General features: G+C 42.7%; 1 pseudogene; it reads left to right on the top strand.

Annotated features, from left to right (window-relative positions):
- LOC135897540 (HEAT repeat-containing protein 5B-like) overlaps positions 1-21718 on the top strand; it is a 389157-nt pseudogene that overhangs the window by 354480 nt on the left and 12959 nt on the right.

Below are 21718 nucleotides of genomic sequence, written 5' to 3'. Positions count from 1 at the left end.
ATAATGGCAATGAAAGTGGATGAAAAAACAACTTGCCGCAGATGGGGAACGATCCCACGTGTTCGCATTAATCGTGCGATGCCCTAAAGCTCAATGAGAGGCGCAACCCTGACGCTATTAACAGCAGCCCAGCAGCTACGAAGAAATCGCAAAAAAAAAAAAATGCGTGCTTCCTTGGGCGTATGTTTGCTCAGACTAAAGAGGTAATTACGGTTCCGGTCTAGGTGTGCTGCGACTGAGGCCATAGCTCGTTGCGCATTGTAAATGTTCCGTAAGTGAGCTGTTTTGTAATGCAGGACTTGAAACAAAAAAACTGTAGATTTCAAAGATAGGAATGCAAAAACGAATTGCTAAAAAAAATGTGCAATTCGTTGCCTGCACTTTTGAATGAATCAACACAATAGAACCAGAATTGCGGTTTCAAGAACTACGCAATGAAACCTTAGAATTTATTTTTCTCTGCGTAAATCAATCATTTCCATTTCAGACGTAACCAATCACCACGCTACTTTTATTTCTTTGAATTCGCGTTAGTTTTGGTGTGAATCCGCGCCTTTCGTTAATTTTTTTTTTTTCTTGCCATCTGATTCATATGTGGTTCCACATGTTGTAGAGCGTCTCGCGTTTGCTTCCGTCGCCGATTGCATTGTACTGAGGGGGCTGGGACAAGCTGCTCTTAGGGGCAGCTTTTGCCCACAGCCTATATCATTTTTTTATGGAAATAAAATTGTATTGTATTGCATTGTATCGTATTGTAGTGTATTGTATTTATATGCTAGTGACGCGCACGCAAAACAGCACACACAGACATCCAGAAAGGTTCCTGGCTACGTAGATTATAAATAATAATCAGTCAATCAATCAATCTTTATTTTGTGGGCCCAGGAACCTTCGGACGCCTACATACAGGCTCACAAGGAAACAAAAGAAAATGTCAACAGATAAACCAACTACGACCAAATGTTGTGCAATAAAGATAGACTGAAAATTAAGCAGCCAAAGAATGCGATAAACAGGTACATAATGAGCAACAATCCAGCAATAACACAGAGTTTAGAGACAGAGTACAGGCGTTCACAACAGGTCACACATTTAATAAAGGAGCTTGAACGCCAAATGTATCTTGCGAAACGATAGTAACACGGGTATTGTAGACCAGTGGTTGCAGACAATAAATGTTAGGGAACTCAATAAATGTTGCTGGGACATAGACAAGCCTAATATTTTTACCAAATATCGTTTTCCAGTACTGCACAACAAAGCGATAATGTTTTGTTTGGTTTTTTTTTTTCGTAAACTGTATTTCGCAAACCGTATTTCGTAAAGCGTTTCATATTCGCGTGTAAACACATTTCCAGAAGGGCTGCAGAACTATGGTTGGAGTAAACAGTGATTGAAAGAACGGTTATACCGAGGAAACAGAACAAATTCACACTGGTATTTAAAAATTTAATTGTGGGGTTTTACGTGCCAAAACCACGATCTGATTACGAGGCACGCCGTAGTGGGGGACTCTGGAAATTTGGACCACCTTGGGTTCATTAACGTACGCCTAAATCCAAGTATAGAGGTGTTCTCGCATTTCGCCCCCATCGTGCGCTGGCAATTGACGAACGCTTAGACGTAATAGGTTGCGACGCACTTTTTTAAATATGCTATCAATTCGATGCTGCCATCGCCAAGAACAAAATGGGAACAATCTTATGTCATATCGTAGCACACTGCGCACGAGAGCATGCGTGATGGTGGCCTTCACAGACGTTGGTGCGATGGTTTTGCATGTTGTAAAAAGCAACCATCTTCAGTAGGCACAAATTAAGGACCATAAGCTAACATTATAGAGCGTTTCAACGCGATACCGGCGTTTACGAAATGGAGGACGGATAAAACAGTTGAATCACCAGCCAGCAAGATCCCATTGAGTTAATATGACCAACTCTGGACGAAAAACTCCCCGTAGCACCCATGCACTGAAATCGGTAACCGGCCGGAATAACGTAAAGTTGTTCCGATATGACAACTATTAAATGGCGGCCTAGGAACAAGAAACGCCGAAACTACCGGAACCACTGACCGAAACTAACGACATATATACATATATATATATATATATATATATATATATATATATATATATATATATATATATATGTAGGGGCGAATTGGGGCGGAGACGCGGCTTCGCGGCATATTCAGCGTAATTTCGCTGCGGGCGCTGAGACCGATTGCACGCGTACGCTCCTATAATGGTGCTTTATTTCAACTGCAAAGTTATACTGACACCTTTTTGCTACGTATACATATTTGATGCACGGGTTATGCAAAATGACATCTTCGATTTTGCTGTCGTTGTCAAGTGCGTTGTCTGCTAGCGAGCGCGCCTTCGTTGCACGGACGCCCAGTTTTTTGTTTGTTTTTTTTTCGCAGAAAGTTTGTGCAATAAATGTTTTTATAGTTTTACTTGCTTCGGTTCGCCCACGGTTCTTGTCTGCCGGTACCAATTGTAGTTTTAGTCAGCTAAGCTGCTATATTTAACACTGTTTCTAAAAGTAACACGTAATTTTTGTCACAGAAGCCGCCTATCTGCAACATGAAGCTACGCAAGGAAAATTTATTGTTATCGTGTCATTTTACGTGTGCTTGTTGTTGGTAGAATATTGATCAGGGACAACGATCAAAGATAACAATATTACAGTGAAATAAACCAGGTTTATGAAGTGCGTCGCGCGAAGAGATGCAGATGAGCGATGCGCTTCGAGGTAAACTTTGCTTGCTTTGGGGCGCCCTCGACTGTTGTCGGTTGGTACCAGTTGTAGTTTGAGCCAGTTGAAGTGTTTTTTTGCCACAGAAGCCCTCTAAAGGTACATAGGCATATATATATATATATATATATATATATATATATATATATATATATATATATATATATATATATGAGATAAAATTATCATATATTTAATTGCGCCACTTGGAAAAGTGAAAACTCCCGACTGGAATAAGTGTGTTTCTTTTAAAAACTGCACCAACCCCAGGTGAACCAATCGACTTTCCGAGAAGAGGAATCAAGGAGTTATTGGATATTAATATGAACAACTGCGTTAGGGATAAGAATTTGGCTATGTACTCAAACCGAATCGGGGAGACCGGTAAGTTTTTACTAATGTAATCTCCGTGGCTTAATTGTCTGCCAATCTACTGCAACGTGCCAACAGGTGAAATGTAGTAGAAACATATAGTCTAATCGAATGGTATTTGCCATTCAGATCGTATTCGACTTCAGAATCCACTATTAAAAATTATCGAATAGCCGTTTCCATTCGAATGTAACGCATAACAGCACTGTTGAAGTCTCGAAGGTGAAAGACTGATGCAGTTGAGGACTCTTATTCCGAATGATTGTACTGCTAACTGTCATGGCCGTTGCGCAGAGGCGCAACAGTTCCTGAGAGAATTGACGCGCGTGTGCTAATCAGTTCCGCTGAAGACGTTCCTAGCTGTCATCCAATATAAACGTTCCTTTTTGTGGCAGCCAGTAAATCTGCTACCCTCATTCAGGGAAGGAAAACATTTCTTGACAGCCTCACCATATCTGTAACCCATTAAAACTGGGCGCCCGATCTGGTACCACACTTATCTTCTTCAACGCGAACTAAGAAGCTCTACAAATATGTGTACGTGTATGTGAAGCATGCCGTTCCTTTAATTGCTTCATTAATATCCTTATGATGGTGCGCCGGATAACCGAAAGCTACCGTTCATAATGCAGAAGCTGCTTAGTTGAACGGTCGTACAGTTGGGAACTGCATTTCATTTAGGTATGACATATAAGATAAGCGTAATATGTTTTTATCAGAAATCAGATTCCAGAATAATTTCTTTCGTTTACACCCCTAGAAAAAAGCCGAAGGCCGCAGCTACCTTCTTTATAAATTTCTTTTTTTTTAATTAAACAAATTCTGGCGTTTTACGTTTGGCGATATGAAGCTCGCTGTTCACTTCTCACCGCCTGGGGTTCTTTAACGTGCAGCTGAACAGAAGCACGCGAGTGTTTTCCCATTTCGTTCCCGCCGAATTCCGCGACCTGGTTTAAACCGCGAGCTCGAGTTAGCAGCGCAATGCCATATCTACTATGTAGCCACTACCACGCTGCCTCTCTCTCTCTCTCTCTCTCTCTCTCTCTCTCTCTCTCTCTCTCTCTCTCTCTCTCTCTCTATCTCTCTCTCTCTTTTTTTTTTGTTAAGCATGGACTGGACAGAAAGTTTCACACGACTTACGGGTCAAAGATTAGCATATATAATGGCTACCTAAAACTGTTTTCGGCGCCCGAGGTCCGACCGAAATAAAAGAACCCGAACCAATTATTCCGCATTCTGTTACGCGAGGAAGATGGAAACATGAATGGAATGTGGCACTGCAGTTTTTTTTTTTCTGTAAGAATACTTTCCGCACAGTACAGGCCGCCGGATGGGGTAGATACGTCTTATTTGTTTGAAGCAGCAAGCAGGAAGTTTACATATTATGCGAAGCATACTAGCCGCACAACCACGCTCTTCCTTGCTGCGCCGCGCGCGGCCGCGTAGCTACCATATGACGTCATAACAGCTGCAAAAGCGGAGGCTCAATTCGTGCGCTCGCTTGCGGCCGCGTAGCTACATAGCCGGGCCTCAGCTCGTGCGCTCGCCTGCATGAGTTGTTTCTTCGTCTAGCCGAACCAAATATAGCCAAGCAACAGCAGTTCACCAGGCTAAACAGTGGTTCAAAAACTAAAATAAAGGCTAGTATGCTTCGCATCCTGGGCTTAACCTTAGCTAAGCCACAGCCATTTTTTTTCTTCCCTCTGCGTTTCGCAATAATGGAAAACTATATGCGCAAGAATACACACGAGAGATACGTACTGCTTGAAGAACATGAAAAACTATTTGTTCTCGAAAGGGAACCATACAATAGCATAGTAGAGTTAAAGCCGACACTGCGGCCGCAATGCACGCGCAATCACCGGGAGGTGATTGCAGGAGAGAAAGAAAGAAGAGAAAGAAAGGCATCTATTCCGGAGGCACAAATACATGTCATATGCAATTATAAACACCGTTTGAGCGGTCTGAACGCAAAGACCAGCCCGCCAAGTAATACGAATGACCCTTCCGAGAAGTATCGCCATGGTATCGCCAGCTGTTTCGAACGGCGCGACCTTGATGTGGCCCAACACACTTCGATTGCGGCGCCGCCACAGTATTTTTCGTCGTCACGCGCCAGTGAGGAACTCTATGTCGTGCGGCTCACTACAAATCATGCGCCGTAACGGCCGTTAAGGCCAACTGCCGTTTTCCTTAACGGCCGGTAAAGTGCTCGTGTAACAGGCGTATTACACCGTGGTCCCACTTAACCGTATTCTAGTTATGGTCCCTAAAATGTTGCCTAGTCTACCATCCGAGCGCCGCGCTGTATCGAGCGGGCGGGACGCTATTCGAATGAAAGCGCAGACGGCAGAGCACGCTGCGAGCAGTTCTACATCCATCCATACATCCTGTAGTAGGATAGGTGGATGAATGTTATGAACGTTTTCTTTGAAACGAAGCGATGAGTTCAAGCCCTTGCTATTATACTGCTTAATGTCCTATACCTAGGTTAAAAAAAGAAAAAAACACAATGAACTCCCACAACAAAACTTTCTGATCCTCTATTGCGAATTGTGCTTTTGTACGTCTTCGTTTTTTTTGTCGTTTTCCTATTTTTTTTTCACTCATTGTAGAGTTACTGGTAGCAGTTCTTTATTCTATGGTAGCAGCGCCACCGTCATTCAACAAGAGTCCTCGCTCCCGTCGGCGGACGGTAAAACTAGCCAATACGCTAGGGCATAGGTTCTAGGGACCATATTCAAGTACACTATTATGGTGACCCCCATAGAGCTAAGTTAGTACCTCCCTGAAACGCTGTTTTCTGCAGCTGACCGCAGGCGGCGAAACAAATTTGTGCTTGCGCCGTCGCGGCAGCAGCTTGAATTCCCATAATCACAGGCAAATTCGCCCTTTTTTCTTGAAAACCCGGCAATTACCTGTGCCAAGTGTCTTACTAAACAAAATAAACACCAAAATTTGATCGTTCTGCAAATTTTGAGCGAGAACAGTGCAGTGGTGAGCAGCGCAAATTTTTTTTTCGAACACGCGCAGTCAAATATTCAGGACCCCGTTAATACAACATTGAACACTAGCGCCATTATTATAGATTTGAACGTTTTGCACGACGGGAAGCCATGTACCGTCCCAAGCAAAAATGGACTCCTTAAGTTGCTAGCTTGCTGTACCGTTTAGTTTAATTGTTGCAATTTTAATTTTACTACCTCTATAAAAGGTATGTCTCGTTGACATTCATTGCTACCGCATAGCTTGTATTTGTTTCGGGAACTTAGATGAAAGCTAGAAGAACTTACCTGGATTATAAACAACGATTTTGTTAGTTGACGTTCGAGTTGCTCATCACAGATGGTAGTCGTCTGCATGTGTGACATTATTAAACAAACAAAATTCTCGCAAACATTAGCCAGATGATTTCCGAGTGTCCGCTGGCGCCGTTATTTCGACTCTCTATAGCCATCGTGCACGCCAAAGTTTGTGAATACTCGTGAAGTTCGTGAGAGGAGAAAATCGTTTCTCGAAAGCGGAGCAAATCGTCACACCTGAGATGCGAAGACGCCCACTGAATTTTAGCAAAGGCGTAAGAAGGCGTCACATATGCGGTCGTAGTTGCATGCTTTCAGCACGATGATCGTAATAAGTGCGAGGTCTCTGCATATTGGCCACGGATCGTACGATTCGACCCGAGCTTAGCGCATGCTCTTGCCGGATGTCGAGAATATATTTCATTTAGCCTCATAGCCCATGCTATTATAAGCGCAGCCTGCATCTGGCCGGACGTTATTTGTAGATTGTTCTTGAGTAGGATAGTCTGCTGAGCTTGCTTGTTCGCATGCACGTCTGCGCGGAATTGATCGGTAGGACTCGGAAGCAAGCGGTAGATATTTGACAGCTCTTTTCGGGCGATGTCGCCGCTAACCTGCACATTGTGAATCGTAATTGTCAATGGCTTTTAAAAAGAAGAAGAAAAAAAAAGGAATCCCGGAACTGTTGCCGAATGCAAATCAATGTGCTCGTCTGCTAGCTTGCGCTTCATTCGCGTGTCCTCGATGTCTCAATGTCGTCGCTTTCAGCTAACGCAGTGTCGATGTATTTGCAATGGTCACCACGCTCGGAACATATTTTCGGTATCGCCATTCGAAGCTGTGTGTATGACTTGGCCGAAGTGCACCTAAAGCTGTAGTGATTAACTCTGGCGTACGCCAGTATCACCATTCGAAACTGTATGTTGAAGGTGGCGGAAGTGCTACGAAATTATGCAGCTTTCTTGCCCCGTTAATTGCCACTGGAAAAACGAATATATATTACGGTGGCCTGTGCGTGGAGCATGCAGATACTACCTGGCTAAAGAAATATTTGTTCAATTGTGGCAGCAGTGCTATTACCGCACTTAAGCTTTAATAACTGCTGCTGTTTTCGTTTTGCAGAATTCAAGATGATGGAACTGTCTCACAGCCTCACCCTCAATGAAGAGGTTCTGGCACAACTTCCTGAAGTCAAGCGACCAGTCTTTGTCTTTGAATGGCTACGTTTCCTGGACAAAGTGCTTGTGGCTGCACAAAAGGTATCTCGGGGCTCACCACCAGCCCTCGTAAAGCACCCTGCGTTTTGCAGTGTTTGAGTGTTCTGCCATTGGCCATTATGGGACTCACTTCAATAGCTGTAGAGTAATTCTTAAAGTGAAGCACAGTTGCCTGTCAATGCTTGTATTACAGCATGTTACATGCAAGATACAGGTCATTTCAGTTTCACATGATGATCACCTCATCCATATCAAAAGGCTTGAATTCTTACAGGATGATGGCACTGAGTTTCTACTTGCATGTGCTTCTTCACTTGTCCGAGTGATCATTGTGCAGTTTGCTGATTCTCAGTAATGTCATGCATTGAGATCACAGTTTCAGAACTTATTAGCATGAGAGCATTAGAGATAAAAGACAAAATTATTTTAAATTACGTTTCTGTGTCATCATTATCTGATGTTTACGATCAGAAAGTTCCAAGCAGGTGGGGGAAAGAGCTTTTTTATTACCAGCTGAAGGTGGCACTGGCCTAATTAAAATCATCTATGTATGCCATGTTCACTTCTTGACTTCTCTCGCTTACAGCGCCTCTTTTGTGTACTTGCGAAATGACAGGTTGAGGTAGTGGGATGAATAAAAGGAAGCTGGCAGCGCAGAGAACGAAGCAAATTAATGCGCTTTCTTTTGTCTAGCAAATGGTAAGAAATGCAGCTTGGCACATGCATCATAAGTAGATGAGACTGCTGGAAATGAATGCTGCTAGGATTGCACATCGTGCGCACACATTGCATAATTTGTCATGTACGGTACAAAACTGGTCACGTATCGATGTGCTCATGTTCCTGTCTCGCTTAATGCAAATATCCTGTGACACGCTCTTACTTTGCTTCTTTTGTGGCTAGTCGGACATCAAGCAATGCCAAAAACAGCTGGTTGAGCAACTTGTGCGGCAGATGCGTGAGGGTTCGCCTGGTCCCCCAACGCGTCGGATGCTGGGCCGGTGCCTGGCAACCCTGTTCAGCGTTGGAGACACTTTTTTGCTGTTTGATGCCGTCAACCAGTGCAATGACATCCTGTGTAACCGAGATGATTCGCCCAGCTGTTTGCCTGCTCGCCTGTGAGTGTCTCACCTTTCTTCTCTAGCACAAATCCTCTGTGGTCGGAATGGATTGCCCAAGTTTTCAAATCAGTTATTCCTTAAGACAAAACTTTAGCTTTGGTTCAAGTCTGATTACCTGATTCAAAAACATGTGAAATGCAGAAGTGCGCTTTTTAGACTACGTCTGAACTGATGTGAATTAAATTCGTTATAGTATTTCAGAGACAGAGAAAAATTATATAGTACATTGTAGGAAACAGCATATTGATTTATGGCCACAGATTTTTTGAAAAATTGCCTAAATTTGGTAGGAATATTTCCTTTTTTGTTGTTGTTGTTGTTGAAGCACAAAGTTTAAGATTTGATAACTGCACCAAAAACAGATATTGCAATTCTGTAAACTGCATCTACTAGAATGCTTCAAGGAAGCAAGTATGATGTATTGGTTCACGGCTTGTGTTCACAGCTTCTTTATGAGGGTTTTGCAAAAACTTCTGTTCAGAAATTATTGATACATATCAGGGCATTGTGTAATACATAAATTTTGTTTGCTTTAGATGTTCCAATAAATGCAGTTTACATAATTGTAATATCGCTTTTAATTGCTGAAAAAGAGTTGCGAACATGATGCTCAAGTTTTTTTAGTATTTGTTTTTTTTTTCAATTTACAGCTATATTTCTGTAAAAAAAAATTTTGGCCTGAATAAAAATTCTGCTGCAATCAGTAGATTTGAACTTCTTTTAAATGCAGTAAAGCTCATCAAATTTGGTTGATTGAATGCCATATGAAACAACTTCTCTGTTCACTTGTATTTAGATAGGAGTGCCTATTACAAAGCCTCCTCCTAGAATAATGGTTTCTTTGCACACCTTTAGAAGAAATGGTGAACGATTGCACAGCAGACATGTTATGACACAAGCGTGGGTACTGTCGCTGATAATGATATCTAGTTAGACTTCCTCTGCTAATATACCAGGCTAAATAATTTAAGAAAGCTTGTATCACTTCATCGGATTTCTCGGCACATACTGCAATGACGTCGTACTACTAGGTTTGAAAAACATCATCACTGGCATGCTTTACATATGATGGGAATATGCACAATACGAATACTATATGTTTGTTCCTGTTCTTGTTTTACACTTTTTATTTGTGTCTGTAGGATTACTTGTCATCCGTACAATCGTCACACAGTGAGTAATACGAAATGTTTACCTTACTTGTCAAATGTGAAGCGCTGTTCAGCAGTCTAGCTGTTATGCATGCTTCAGCATCTATTTGAGTACTTCTCTTCCATGTTTTATGGTCTTGTCTGAAACACTGGAAACTGCGGACAGTGGTCGTGGGTGGCTGTGCTTTTCAGAAAGGATTTTAAATTGAATGATGTAACTGTGACGTGTATCAGCTGAATGAAGCACATGAGTGGTTCACTGTTCGCACTGTGTCAGCTGCACCAATGCTGATCAGGCGCTTCTCCTGATGCCCATAATAAATGTGGTGCCCCATGTCATTATCTTTCAAGGGCCGCCATTACAAGCACAGGTGCTATGTATGAGAAGTTGGGTCGGATGATGGGCCGCAGCTACGAAGACACAGTCCACATTCTCCTGAAGTCGCTTAGGAATGCTGAGGTAGGATCGCTGTTCTTTTCCCACACTTGTGAAAACAAAAACATTTCTGTTTTGGTGATTGAGTTTGTTTAACTAAAGTTAAAAACACTTCTAGTAGTTATGCTTATCTTCGTTTCTTTGCTTCATGCCATAAAAGATTTTAGAACTCAGGAGACGGGAAAACGTCTTGGTCTGGCCCACACCACGGAAGCAGCAGAAGTAATGATAATTAGTTGTCAATACATATTCTGAAAGTTCAGTCACCGTCTAAACAGATGTGTCGTGGAACAATTTCATGTAGCTGCTTGTCTTTCTCTCATTATGTGCAGTTCATTTTGTTGCTTACTATATTTAGTACGTGTTTCTTACTGTGTGCCTTTGTTTTGTTTTTCTATGCTTCTGCTGCAGCTGCAAAATATTTTATCAGCTCTTACATGTCTGATTTTGTGTTCTTGCTGTTCACTGCTGCACAAATTGCCTCTCTATAATATTTCTCTTGCTTTATGTTTATGTATTTCTCGTATTGTTAATGCAGAATATTATCTGTTATTATTAATTTACATGTACTTTCCTTTGTCCATCAAGTCATTTTTATATTGCCTAGTACCTCACACAGGCCTGTGTGGAAAGTTAACTGAATCACTTGATTTAGTGACTGCAAATAATTGAGAACTTATGTTCCCGTAACTGTTTGTTCGGCTCACATATTTAGCGTTCTACTGCTTCTCATGGAATGGCTTCCAGTCAGTTGTCACAGATCAATTACTGTATGCTGTGTATGGTGTTTTTCAGTGGGCAGTGTTACTCTTTTCCGCCTTTCTTCTTATTGCAGTGTTTAGTTGGTTAAGTAAGCGGTAATAGATAGGCAAAGCATACAGGAGGCATTCATACTCATTTCTCTACTGATGAAAATCACTAAGCATAAATTCGAAGGTGAGGACAGAAGTAGAGTCAGGCAAGCAGCATGAATGCTCATTTCTGCATTGTTCCCAATTTTTGAATTCGTTGTCATTAATTGTGTCATTAATCATAGTCTAGTTGTTTATCAGATAACTCAGCAAGGATTGAACTCCTTGCCTCGTAGATTACTGTAGTTTGATTCCAGTCCTTTGAAAACTGCACCAGGGTTTGCTCTCAAAGACCGCCTTTGTGTAACGACATGCCTTTGTGTATAGGACTAGTGGCCAACCAAAACTTCAAAAGGAATTTGTTGTATCCGTGACAACAGTGTGTTAGTTGCACGCACATCATAAACAGCACATACTTTAGTCATTTTTGTTTGTCACATTCTTGGTGGTCAGGTACTAGGGCCTTTGCACTTCTTCAAAACCCCCTGCATCACCTTTTAACGGTAAAATCTGTGCTGCCTCCTTTCATGTTAGAGGAAGCTGCATGCTGTGCTAATGAAATTCTGGGTGTGCCACAGTCCTCGGCCCTCTTTGCACTTTGGCGTGCTCAACAGTGCCCCCTATGGTGCAGTCACAGTCACGCTGCGAGACAATGCACACCATGGAGAAGATGGTGGCAGGGATGGGCGTGGCAGCGAGTCCCGTGCACAAGGACATCTTCAAGGCTGTGCGCCACTGCATGACTGACCGGGTGCTGGCTGTGCGCTGCGCTGCTGCCAAGGTAGGAAGCACCTGCCACTAGTGTGTTGCTTCTAGAACTTACCTTGGTGGGAAAATGTAGCACGAGCATCCATCTGTGTTCAGAATGCAGCACGGATCAGAGAGTAGGCATGAGTTGACCACATTTTTGTTTGAAATTAGGGTGAAAAAACGTGCAGAAAACGAATCACCATGTGGTTTCTGTTTCTTCTTCCTGCTTTCTGTCTTGTTTTCTGTTTCCTGTCCCTGTTTTGCTTCCTGTTTTCTTGAAAGACTGAGCCCATCAGATTGAAAATACCATTGCACACACGAACATTCATTTGCATTGTTGTTGCCCTTATGTCTTAAAAAACCAGTAGTTAAATGGGCTCCCCCCTCCCCCCCCACCACCTACCACTTTGAACATTTTGACTTTCCTCATTCAGCTTACACACCCGCTTATTCTCAACCATTGGGGTTGGGTGAGAGTGGTAAATGCTGTCAAGGAAAGCAGTTGTTACCCGTTGTTGAAAACATGTTCACTTGTCAAAACCTTGGCTTTGTCAACCACTGTCGATCATTTCAACATGTTTTTAAACATAGTGCAGGTATTGTGGGAAGGTTAGTTCGGAGCAGGCTTAGAGTTAATGGAGTGGAGCTCTTCGATTATTTGTCCCTGACAGTGCCACGCTGCCCAAGGCAGTTCTTTCAGCCAATGAGTGTTGCTTATGCAGTGTATCAGCCAGTCCTGGACACTGCGGTGCAAAAAATAAAAGAGGACCAGTGGGCATAGGTCAGCAACACTGGGAAAAGGGGTTTGGCCTGCTGGATGCTCATTTAAGTTCATGGTTACAATGATCACTGAGAAAATCACTTGCCTTGGCTGCAGTGGATTCTAAGCTGTTAGATAACTCGATATCATAGGTCGGCAAACTAACTCACAAGTTGACTTACTCACTCAGACTGACCCGGGAATCCGAGATAGGCCGGCTGAGTAGAATTCTGGGGAGTCCTAAGCAAAAAAAAAATATACTTTGTGAGTGAATCTGAGAGAGCTGTTTATTTTGCCAAACCGATGCTTAGTACAGTGCTTCAAACATGACTTGGCTTGACTTAATTAAGTGCCAGATGCCATGTTGATCTACGTAAGTAGGATGACCCTGTATCCTCTCCTATGCAGTGCTTGCTGGAGATGGTGTGGCATGCCCCCTTTCTCTACACAAGTGACTTGGAGACGGTGGCCTCCATTTGTTTCCGGGCCTTCGAAGGCTCCAACTACGAAGTGCGCTGCACTGTAGCGCGGCTTCTTGGAACTGTGGTGGCCATCACCCAACAGGCCTCTCAGGCACAGGGTCAGTCGAGACACCCAAATTGCTTAAAGCACCTATGACACAGTTAATATAGAACAATACTGATTTGCCATCAGTCCGCTTTAGTCAAATTTTACATCACGGTTGTTCAGAAACATTGTTTTCAAGTAGTAGCTGGAAAAAGCAATTTCTCACAATGATTTTTAAAATGTGCAGTAACAGACAGGTGACAGGCATGCACCTTTTTTTTCAGTGCTTATCTTCACCTTGCTCCTGCTCACTTAACTCTTCTTTACGGTGATGCAAGAATGCGCCAAAGCCCTTGTCATCATATAATGCCATTTCTTTTCTTGCTTTTTGCTATGGAGCATTACACTTGCAACTACGGTGGTGCAACACACCATTTCCCACATAGTTGTCATGATCAGTCACAAAGTGCACTTGTAGAAAACACGGAAACCGTAATGGTATCACTGAACTACAATGTCATATGTTTTGTGCCACCATTGCTATTGGCTGAACTTGTATGGTTCCTGCAACACATTGTGCAGTAGCAGTTGCTCTACGTTATCATCTATATTACATGCTTACACATCGCACTTATTCAGCAATCCTTTGAAAGTCAAGTGTGGGATCGAGTTAGTCGATCATGGTAACAAGTTTACACTACACGGAAAGGACGAGCACGCTGAGAACTTTTCGTGTATTGCTTTCAAATATACACTATGTTTATTCATGACGCATTGACTCATGTCATCTCCGAGTATTCAGCCTTCTCTAATCGTATGTGGCCATTGGTTGTGGCTAACCTTTGCAGTTGGAAAGAACAGACTGGCCAGCTTGGATGAGGTGTTGGGCCTGCTGCCTCTGGTTTCCTTCGTGGTGGCATCGGTTTCCTCAAAGGCAGCGCAGGCGAGATGATCAAGGGTGGCTCATCTGTCAGCCGTGAGATACGAGTTGGCGTCACTCATGTGAGAGCCCACTGTATTGGTTATCTTTGCGGTTATGTCTGTCTTCAAGCCTTCCGGGCATATCACTCTAACATATCTTGTATCTACATGCTGCTAAAGTTGCACATCTGGATATGTTTGAACTTCTTGGTTTACACTGGTAAAACGGATTATTCAGACTCAGCGGGGATCGGCCGAAATACTGAATTACTGACCCCACAATAGGGCAAAATCGCTACCGTGAAAGGAGCTTCAACATGCGGAATGCGAGTTATATCCAAATTTTGCCTTTAGGTGTGGCTTCACGGCAGTAAGAATTTCGCCTTATAATCTGGCTTCGCTGCACGATTGAGTGCACTGCCGTATAGCCACACGATCAGGCGAAATTTGTGCTGCCGTGAAGTTACACTATAAGGTGAAAATTTCGCTGCCATGAAGCCACACTTAAAGGCACAATTCTTGTGTAAGGTAGAAGGTAACTTCGAGGCTGAAGATCCTGGGGAAAGTCTCGCCTTATATTCGGAGCTAGAAAATAAAAAAAAGCTTTTTTCACTGAGTAGCAAGCGATTTTGTGCAGTCTGTTTGTAAAGGTGCCGCATATACATAGTAGCTCATAACATCGAGCCACTTAGATGTTGTTAGCTTTTATCTTTACTTTACGGAAAAATGTACGGCTTAAAACAATGGGATTGTCACCATATACATGTGGCAGTGATCAAATGTTGCATATGGAGAAGCGCTTTTGCAGGGCAATGGGCATCAAATAAAATTTAGTTGCTAAATTATACTAAGGTATAGATGTGGGCTGAAGTCACCACCAGTGAATCCCTTAGCACACCTGGTGATTTGGCTTATGATTTTTCACAGCTGCCTTATCTAGGCTGACACCTTTGTACTGCTCTCAGCAGCTGTGAAAATCTGGGCATGTCATGGCACAGATTGCATAACTGTGCCTTCTGGAGTTCTCGTCACAAAATTGAAATTGTGGGTCCAACATTTCAAACAGTGGGCACAAAGGCAATCATAACATTGTAAACTGACGTATTGTTGTGTCCACACATATTTTTGTGAACTCTTTTGTGCCTGTTGTTTATGCTGTTTAAAGGTTAAGGGCTAAATAACATTAACCGACTTGCCCATGCCATCATCATCATCGTTTATTCGGGAAAAAGTTATCACACAGAAGTGTATGCAAACATCCAAATTCCTAACCAACATCTAGATGGGGCCGAGTCAATATTTACACTGCGGTAAAATACAGACAGGCTAGTTATCAAGCTACCCGTTTTCGAAGTTGTCGTTTTTTGTAGCTTTTGTAGCTCTACTTGATGTACTTATTGTCTAAAAGGCTCAAATACCGCTTTTATTCTGCTTGCTTCATCACTATATGGTTCTTCCCAACTTTGAAGCAAAGGCTCATAGAAAGCCCTGGCACCTTTTTAAATGCAGCCATTAGGCAAGATGTGAGAAACACATGCTGCCCTTGACCAATAGGCATTATGCAAAACGTGCAAGTGCACTTTTCAACGCTCCTTCTTTGACGCAACCAAGATAGCAGACCTAGGGCTAGAATCATGATTGAAGTATCTACATGGGGGTCATTGACATCATCGTTTGTTCCCTGCACCATCCAAGGTTTTAACTGTGCAATTTAGCCAGAACACAGCCATCTTGGTTAGGTGACAAGGTGACGCATGACAAGACGCGGCCGCATCCAGCCACCACCTTTTTCGGCTCACCCTCGCAACTTTTCCCTCGCATCTACAGCTATACAGTGCACGGTTGCAGTGTTATCATACTCTGACTTTACACAGAACATCATGGACACACAGACAACGACAGTGGAAATTCTCCTGGTGTGCCCGTATAATTGGTATCGCACTAATATTTTCCAGACCTTCATATTCTAAAATTGAGCTGGCATACTAATTTGGAGCTCCCTTTATAAGGGTATACTGTACTGTATATCTTGATTTCTATGTGCCTATGTTACTGATAGCTTGCTACATTCTTGTCATGCAATGCTGGGAGACACCTGAGCACATGCAGCACCATATTTTCTTGCCCACAATTTGTAAGCATTAAATTCTGTGAAAAATTTTCTGATATTTGTATCAATATTTTGCATTCTTTTTCTTGATTTGATTCTAAATTTACTATTTGGCATTCAGACACTCCTACTTTCAAGTGTTTGTCCTGTTGTATGGTATAATGAATTATCTGCAGCATGAGCTAGCCCACCCGAAACAAACTTCTTCTGCACCTTAAGAAAAAGCTTTAGCTCGGGCCCAACTCCGACACGGCCTATTCAAATACATGTAAAACGAAAAAACGTTTTTCTGATATAACCCCTGGACCGATGTTAATGAAGTTTGTTGCATTTGAGAGAGAAACTTAAATTCTAGTGAACATTGGAAGTGGAATTTTGATTTAGGTCCTAGATCTAGTTAAAAGAATTTTCAAAAATTCGGAAGTTCGAAAAAAATAGAAGAACGAAGTTTACAAATTCATAACTCTGCATAAAAAAAAAGATATCGCGGTTCTGTAAATGGCATCCATTAGACCATTGAAAGTGGACAAATTTCATACGTTATTTTTTATCTTACGTGAATTTGTTACGTTGTTTACAAAGGTTCTGCGAAAGCTGTATTTCCGTATTACTAAATTTTTTACATTCATGTATAGCATATCAATTTTGTCCGCTTTAGATGTACTATTAGATGCAATTCAAAGAATTGTATTATCGTTTTTCGTTTTAGAGTTACAGAGTTGTAAACTTGATAGTTTCTTTTTTTGAAGATTTGCGATATTCGTCAAATGTTAATAAAAAATTAAGGACCTAAATCAAGAATTCGAAACCAACAGTCACTAGATTTTAAGTTTTTCTTTTAAAAGCAACAGACCTCTTCAAATTTGGTGCAGTGGTTGCCGAGAAAAACGAATTCTCCTTTTACATGTATTTAGATAGGAGCACCCGATCTAAAGCTTCCTCTTAAAATCAGAATCGGCCTTATTCACACTATATCCTTCTAATGTGTCACTGGGTTAGCGGGTAATTTTGGGTAAAAGTGGAGACACACTTGCAGGAGAGTTAATGGAAGAAATTTACAGCAGAAAGCATACGAAGGCTTTTATCAGCTATAATTTTTCGCAACAGTGAATATATTCTAGGAAAATAACTGTGATTTGGTTGTTTATATACGTGGCTGCAAAATGAATGCGATCTTTCTTTCTACTTAGGTGTGGTGCAGGCTGCACCCCGTTCTTGCTTCTTCATAGATTTAAATCTCTATTGTCAACACCAAATAAACATTAGTTGCAAGTTAGCCCTCTGCTTAGTCCTCTGCTTTCTCTCGTACTGTGTGCGTTCATTAAGCCTGAAACTATTGCGCCCTTCCTCCTCCCCCAACTTCTGGTGCAGGCATACGTGGTCCTGTTCCAGCGACTGGGTGGCCTGTGGTTGGAGCGCCATCTGCCAGCCGTGCTGAGCCACCTGCTGGAGCTGGTGGGCCATCCGCGGGCCGTGCAGACACACGTGGATGCTGTCTACAGCCGCAAGTGCGTATCGTTTGCACTTCGCTCGGTGCTGGGAAAGATGCTCGGAGACAAGGCCCAGGCGGCGGCCTGCAAGGACCTCGTTCAAGTCATTGTAAAGCACCTCAATTCGGGTGAGCATCATTAGTTCATTCATTCGCGGTTTGGTTTTTTGTTAGCAGCTGATTACAAAAAACTGCACATTGTGTGTTCACCACCTACAGAGAACTGCGTGTTTTATATAAGTAAAGCTAAAACGGACATACACCATGTCTTGCGAGGAAATTTTTATTGCGGCTGCACATCCTAAGGAAACTAATGTTGCCCCGAAGTTTTGTTGCTGTTGTTGTTGTTGATGGTGCAGTAAGAGTTGAGTAAGAAGTGGTTACAACAACAAAAACTTGCTCCATGCTGCCTCATTGCCTATCCCTCACCCTAATGGAAGCTGTCATCTGCATGCCTTGTTGAAGCCCTGAGTCACAGTTTGCACTATTTTTGTTTCTTGTTTGTGCTAAGTGATAAGCATGCCCTTCCAGTTATGACATTCTTGCCGTGCTGTGTCATCACCAGCATTGCCAGCACCCACAGGGTTCGTAACAACAAGGAGCAGAATGATCCCACCGCAGATGTATTCCATTTTAATGACATCACTGAAACTCATTGAGGTGGTTCAGCGGACTTGGCATTCCTCTACTGAGCTTGAGTTTGCTACAAGTTTGATCTCTTGAGACATGCCATTTCTTGGCCACATTTCAATTGGGAAATAAGTGCAAAAACAGTCATATGCTCATGGGCGCACATTAGGGAACCTCAGGGGGTCAAAATTTTTCTGGGGACCTTCACTACCACATCTTTGGTAGCTCTTATGTTGCTTTTGGGTGTTAAGCCCTGTCAATCAATGGCATCACCGAATGGTTGCAGAAAATCATTTGCTACCCATCATGGTTACTCGGTATTCAAGTGTCTTCGGCATTCCGCTGCTGAACATGGGACAGCGGGTTCAACTTAACAACTGACAGAAGGAAGACTATACGCAAAGACGCATTTGGGGTCTGTAGAATGACTGTCGCCATTAAAAAAAATCTTGTGCACTCTGTTTACGTGCATGTTAAAGACCATGTTAAACACCAGATAGTCGATATTGAGACAGAGCCTTCCACTGTGATGTAGCATCACCATAAATTAAGTTAAACCGATCACTGATGAGTCGCCTGTACATTGATCCACCCATCTGTGCAGTAAGTAAAGGACTGTCACAAAATACAGGTCCACTAATGAAACTGAGTGCCTCATTGGAATTCAGTAACACATAGCGTCACTACATCATTCGTTTCAGAAGAAAAAAGTGCACAGGCTTTTGCTTGAAGTTGCGATAGCAGTCGTCTGTTTGGTGCCTCTTCAGAGTGAATGTTTAGAACTTTGTGTCTCCTTCTGCCCCTTTAGATGCTGTGCTAGACAGCAACAGCGGCAAGGACGGCCAGCAGGAAGTGGCGCTGAGCCAGCACATCCTGGTCTGCGCCCTGCAAGAACTTGGCTGCCTGGTCGAGACCCTGGGCACGACTGCTGTCTCAACGCTCTCCGACTCTTCTATAGGTAAGGCCTCTGCTATGGTACTTGGCATTTTCATTTGCTTCATCGTTTTTAAAGTGCACTTAGGTAGGTCCCTGTATTTTTTTTTCAAACATTGTACTTATTGCGCAATGTAATATTGTGCAGTGCTCAGCAGTATGATAAAAAAGGCTTGTTGGTTTCCGTTCGTACTGTCTTGTGCTATGTGTTAGATGTTACGCACTGTGGGAGACAGTACAACTGTAATGCTAAACTAAATATTTCTTTTTTTTCGGTAGTGTGCGATTTAAAACTCATTCAAGAAACTTGCACTTCAGATCCTTCCATGTGACTGGCACTGATAACCACATTACACACCTTGCTCATAATTACCTGTCGAACATTTCTCTAAGAGTTCAGTGTGAATGCAACTGATTAGAAAGCTCAGGAATATTTTAAAAATACTACAGATCTTCACAACCGAGCCACTCATACAGAGTGTCCAACGCTTTACTCTAGTGAATCCACCTACATTAAATCAGCATGCATCTGCCATGTTACATACACATTGATGCAAACTACTATAATGGAAGGTTAGTTATGAAGACTTTTGCAGTGCAAGAACAACTAAGGTTGTGATGTACTTCACTGTAGAAGACTTCATACCGTTTTTAGCAACTGAGTCTTACCTAGTCATTATTTTTGTACAAGCATTCTTAGCCTTTGCCTATATGGAAAATTAATCAGTGGAACCAACTGGCAGCATAGTACTCAACTTGAGATTTGCGCTTTCACTCGGCAATTTCCCAGTTCAGTTGGTTTAAGAGTCTCTGTTTTGGCTCATTTGCTTTGAATTTAGATCTTAAATTCAAATTAAGTGTGTGTTGTATAGTTATGATATATCAGAAGAAGGTAGGCTATTTAGGAAGGTGTAGGCTTCACGTGTAGTGGTTCTATGCTGTTAAAAGTTGTATACGCTCTAAGGTGTAATTTCGCCACTCAACAACAGTCATTGCGAACATTGAGTGTGCGTTCTTTCTTTTAAACTGACACCTTGCATTCTTTTGTCAGTAATACCATGAGTGTCACGGTATTCTTTAATAATTTTGACAAGAGAGTACTCGGTACGCAGAGGAAGGAAATGTGTATATGATTGATGACGAATGACGTTTCGCACCAGAACTCTGCCTTAAGAAGGTGGCGCGCAGTCTTTAAGAGTGTAGTGATGCATGACTTGCTCCATTGCAGGCTTGGTGGAGACAGTGGTGTCGGTGCTCATTCACACTAGCCCAGCCGCACGCTTGGCAGCGGCATGGTGCCTCCGGTGCATTGCGACTGCCGTGCCCGCTCAGCTGACACCACTGCTCGACCGCTGCCTCGACCAGCTGGAGTCGATGAAGTCCTCACCAGACGCGATCGCTGGCTACTCGGCGGCGCTTGCTGCTCTCCTTGGAGCAGCACGTCACACGCCGCTGGGTCTCCCCCACAACAAGGGAAAAGTAATTTATGACTTTTTCTCTCTTGCACCTTTGGTTTTAGTGAGCACCAACATCTCTAACAGAGCATGGAGCACCTGCATATAAAAATTCCGGTAACACAAAGTTCTGCAACAGCCAAATTTACATTCAAAAGGTCATGGTAGTTCAACATTCACATAGAACATAAAATTGTTGTGCAGGATGAAACGTTCAGCAAGAAAGCTATACGGTGTGTACTCGCAGCAAAAGTTTAACTTGAGCTGATTGAACAGGTTGAACTGATTGGAACATGAAAGATGACATGCTTTGCTTTTGATACATACAGTTCAGATTAGCAATCAGCACGAGGATTTGTCTCCAGCTTTGATTTTCATTAAGCGTCACTCCATGTATTGAGCATCACTTCATTCTGTACTGAAATCTACAGTTATTTCATGTCATGCCTGTGTTTAACGTCCGTGCTAGCAGCATTCATTAGTGCATGATGATGTAGGTCCTGGAACCTGTGCTATGCCATCGACATTTTCACTGGTGCCGAGTGCGCAATGCGTTCGTGTTAAAATGGTATCTGTGTACCTATTGTAGACAAAGGTGTCAATGACGTATTGCACATTGTCATAGCTGCCGTGGTAAATGTCCAGATGATCTTCAACTTGGCTGAAGACCTGCTGCGAAGTGCCTCGCAGAAGAGCCGGCTGTCTCTTCAACGAACGCAAGCTGGCTGGCTCATGATGGGTGCCGTAATGACATTGGGTAAACTGCCAAATTCGATAACTTGACGTGCATTTGCTTTCCTCCTTCTGCTCTCTGTAGTGCCTTCACTGCGTGTTCCAGAACAATGATGCCCAGGTCACATTCGCACTTTCATCAACCATTGAAACCAGTTGCCACTGAAAGTTCAGGCAATGTCCATTCAATCAATGGAGCTGATGCAATGGAGCTTTGAGC

Source organism: Dermacentor albipictus, chromosome 7, assembly GCF_038994185.2.
Source record: "Dermacentor albipictus isolate Rhodes 1998 colony chromosome 7, USDA_Dalb.pri_finalv2, whole genome shotgun sequence".
NCBI lineage: Eukaryota > Metazoa > Arthropoda > Arachnida > Ixodida > Ixodidae > Dermacentor > Dermacentor albipictus.
Note: the sequence above shows the minus strand (reverse complement) of the source record. Positions and strands in the feature narration are given on the sequence as shown.